Genomic DNA, 4166 nt, shown 5'->3' on the forward strand with positions numbered 1-4166 from the left:
GTTCTGGGATCCACAGCTCCAACTCCTACCAGCCGGTATGCTGGTAATCTTCCCCTCTGTGACAAATGCAAGTATCACCACAACCCTGGCCCCTGTCGAGAACTTTCCTGTACCAATTGTGGTAAGAAGGGGCACACAGTCCGATTCTGCAAAGCTCTGGCCCAATCGGTCAATCAATCTTCGGGAGCAGGCGTTGGTCAAGCCTGCTACAACTGTGGTGAGGTCGGGAATTTTAAAAGGAACTGCCCTAAGAAGTCTACTGTTGATAACACCGGGAGAGTCCTCGCCATGGGACGGGAGGAAGCGGTCGCCGATCCCACTGTTGTCTCGGGTACGTTCCTTCTCGACAACTCATATGCTAATATTCTTTTCGACTCGGGTGCTGAGAGGAGCTTTATTAGTCATGCATTCAAACATAACCTAAAAATTAATTCCCAACCTTTAACCGAAACATTTACCGTCGAGATGGCGAACGGTGAGAAAGAAAGCGCGAGCAAAGTATTCGTAGGTTGTACCCTTACCCTGAACGACCATTCGTTTCCTATCGATCTCATGCCGGTATCCATAAAGAGCTTTGATGTCATCATTGGCATGGATTGGTTGAGTCCCAATCATGCGGACATCCTATGTTTCGAAAAAGAAATCCGTCTCAACCTTCCTTCGGGTCAAACTCTAGTAATCTATGGCGATAAACTCAGTTCCAACCTTCATATCATTTCCTGCATCAAAGCTTAGAAGCTCATGCGAAAGGAGTGTATTGCATTCTTGGCCCATGTAATCAACGAGAAGCAGGAAGTTAAAGACCTCGCGAGCATCCCCGAAGTCTGTAACTTTCCTGATGTATTTCCCGAAGAGCTTCCAGGAATTCCTCCCGAACGTCAGGTCGAGTTCCGTATTGACCTAATTCCTCGTGCTACTCTTGTAGCGAAGTCTCCGTATCGCTTAGCTCCAGCAGAAATGCAGGAGTTATCAAGTCAACTCAACGAGTTGCTCAGTAAAGGATTCATTAGACCGAGTTCCTCACCATGGGGAGCCTCGGTATTGTTTGTCAAGAAGAAAGATGGATCCTTTCGAATGTGTATCGATTATCGCGAGCTGAACAAGTTGACCGTCAAAAACTGATATCCTTTTCCGCGAATAGATGACCTCTTCGATCAACTCCAGGGAGCCAGTTACTTCTCCAAGATAGACCTTCGATCAGGGTACCATCAGCTACGAGTTCATGAGAGTGATGTTTCCAAAACAGCTTTCAGGACTCGATATGGACACTACGAGTTCGTAGTGATGCCCTTTGGTCTAAACAACGCACCGGCGGTGTTCATGGACCTGATGAACCGGGTGTGTCGTCCTTATCTGGACAAGTTTTTCATTGTGTTCATTGATGACATACTCGTCTATTCCCGAAGCGAAGAAGAACACAAACAACACTTGAGACTAGTGTTAGAAACCCTGCGATCTGAGAAGCTGTACGCGAAATTTTCCAAATGCGAGTTCTAGATTCGGAAGGTAACTTTCCTCGGTCATGTAGTAAGCGAGGAGGGTATTCATGTAGATCCTTCCAAGATAAAGGCGATAGAGAATTGGTCAGCACCGAAGACACCCACAGAAATCCGGCAATTTTTGGGTCTCGCTGGCTATTATCGAAGATTCATTCAGAACTTTTCCAGAATCGCCAAACCCTTAACCACTCTAACACAGAAAGGTGTACCCTTTTGTTGGAGTGATAAGCAAGAAACCGCATTCCAGACGCTGAAGAAAGCCTTGTGCAGCGCGCCTGTTCTGTCCCTACCCGAAGGGACAGAGGACTTCGTTGTCTACTGCGATGCGTCTAATCAAGGCTTAGGTTGTGTGCTTATGCAAAGGGGAAAAGTAATTGCCTATGCTTCTAGACAATTGAAAGCACACGAGGTCAACTATACCACACATGACTTGGAGCTAGGAGCCGTAGTCTTTGCGTTGAAGATTTGGAGACATTACCTCTACGGAACCAAGTGCATGATCTTTACCGATCACAAGAGCCTGCAACACATCTTTGACCAGAAAGACTTAAACATGAGACAAAGGCGATGGGTAGAACTACTCAGTGATTATGAGTGTGAAATCCGTTACCATCGCCGCAAGGCCAATGTGGTAGCAGATGCCCTTAGCCGAAAGGAGAGTGCAGGCCGTAAAGTGAAGAACCAGACGATGACCATCCATTCCAACTTACCCATGCAAATCCGAGAAGCCCAGTTAGAAGCCCTCAAACCCGAGAATGTGTCGACCGAAGCCTTGAGAGGAATGGAAAAGAAACTTGAGATCAGAGGTGACGGAGTCCATTGTTTCATGGATCGGATCTGGATTCCCAAGTTCGGAGGATTCAGAGAGATAGTTATGGAGGAAGCACACAAAACCAGATACTATGTTCACCCGAGCTCTGACAAGATGTACTTAGATCTCAAGAAGCAATATTGGTGGCCAAACATGAAGGCTGAGATAGCTACGTTCGTGGGCAAGTGTCTGACTTGCGCCAAAGTAAAAGTTGAGCACCAGAAACCCTCGGGTCTGCTCCAGCAACCCGAGATACCCAAATGGAAATGGGAGATGATTACCATGGATTTCATCACCAAACTGCCCAAGTGTCCGAGTGGGTATGATACCATTTAGGTAATTGTCGATCGTTTAACAGAGTCCGCTCACTTCATTCCGATCAAAGAATCATTCAAGATGGAAAGACTCGCGCGAATTTACATTCAAGAGGTAGTCCGACTGCACGGTGTACCTGCATCCATTATCTCTGATCGAGATAGTAGGTTTACCTTTACATTCTGGCAGTCTCTCCAGAAAGCCCTTGGAACCAAACTAGACATGAGCACGGCGTATCATCCTCAGACCGATGGACAAAGTGAGAGAACAATCCAAACCCTGGAGGACATGCTTAGGGCATGTGTCATTGACTTTGGAAAGTCGTGGGACACACATCTACCCTTGATCGAGTTTTCGTACAACATAGTTACCACACCAGCATTAGGGCTGCCCCGTTCGAAGCCCTTTACGGTCGCAAGTGCAGATCCCCTCTGTGTTGGGCCGAAGTGGGGGATACACAGTTAGCCAAGAGTCAAGTCCCCGACAGTGCTCTCACTGGTCCTGAAATCATCCGTGAAACCACCAAGAAGATTATCCAAATCCGAGAACGACTGAGAGCTTCACGTGATCGCCAGAAGAGTTACGCTGATAACCGTCGGAAACCACTGGAATTCCAGGTTGGAGACCGTGTTCTGCTGAAGGTCTCGCCCTAGAAAGGCACTGTACGCTTTGGCAAGCGTGGGAAACATAATCCGAGGTACATTGGACCTTTTGAGATCCTCGCCAGGATTGGTCCGGTGGCCTATAAACTTCGTTTACCTCACGAGCTCAGTAACATCCACCCCGTCTTCCATGTTTCATATCTCAAGAAGTGCCTATCCGATGAAACCCTAGTGATTCCTTTAGACGAGATCGAGATCGATGAAAACCTCAATTTCGTGGAGGAACCGATCGAAATCATGGATCGAGAAGTCAAAGGTACGAAAAAAAGTCGCATCCCGTTAGTGAAGGTTCGCTGGAATGCCAAGCAGGGACCGGAGTTCACTTGGGAGCGGGAAGACTCGATGACACAGAAGTATCCGCAACTCTTTCCAGATCCATGATTTGTATTTTGTCTTATATCTTGTCTTGAATTTCGGGACGAAATTCCCTCTAACGGGGGGATAATGTAACAACCCGAAATACCATATCACTTCTTGTAACTCAAATTGTAATCCAATTCGATCTACCAAACGTCGTTTCCAAATCCGTTTCCGATTTCGCCATTTAATTAAGTCATTAACTTGTATTAATCTAAATAGACTTAATGGGTGTCTTAATACCATTTGAAATCATTCTAACATCCCATAATAGTCATCGGAATAATTCTAGAATCGACCATATCGGGTTACGGCAACTTGGTAAGGTGCGACCAAAAGCCCCGCCTAACGCCGGTATCGGGTAGGATTCTGTCGTGTCCAATTCCCGAGCACTATATAAAGGATTCAAAGCTTCCATTTGAAGCTTTTGGCCATCTTTCCTTAATCACTCTCCAACCTCTCTCCTCATCCATAATCAAAGGTCCAAAAACAAAGATTTAAGGCTCCAAATCAAATAGGTAA

The sequence above is a fragment of the Lactuca serriola genome, chromosome 8 (assembly GCF_051521515.1).
Source record: "Lactuca serriola cultivar US96UC23 chromosome 8, Lser_US96UC23_V15, whole genome shotgun sequence".
NCBI lineage: Eukaryota > Viridiplantae > Streptophyta > Magnoliopsida > Asterales > Asteraceae > Lactuca > Lactuca serriola.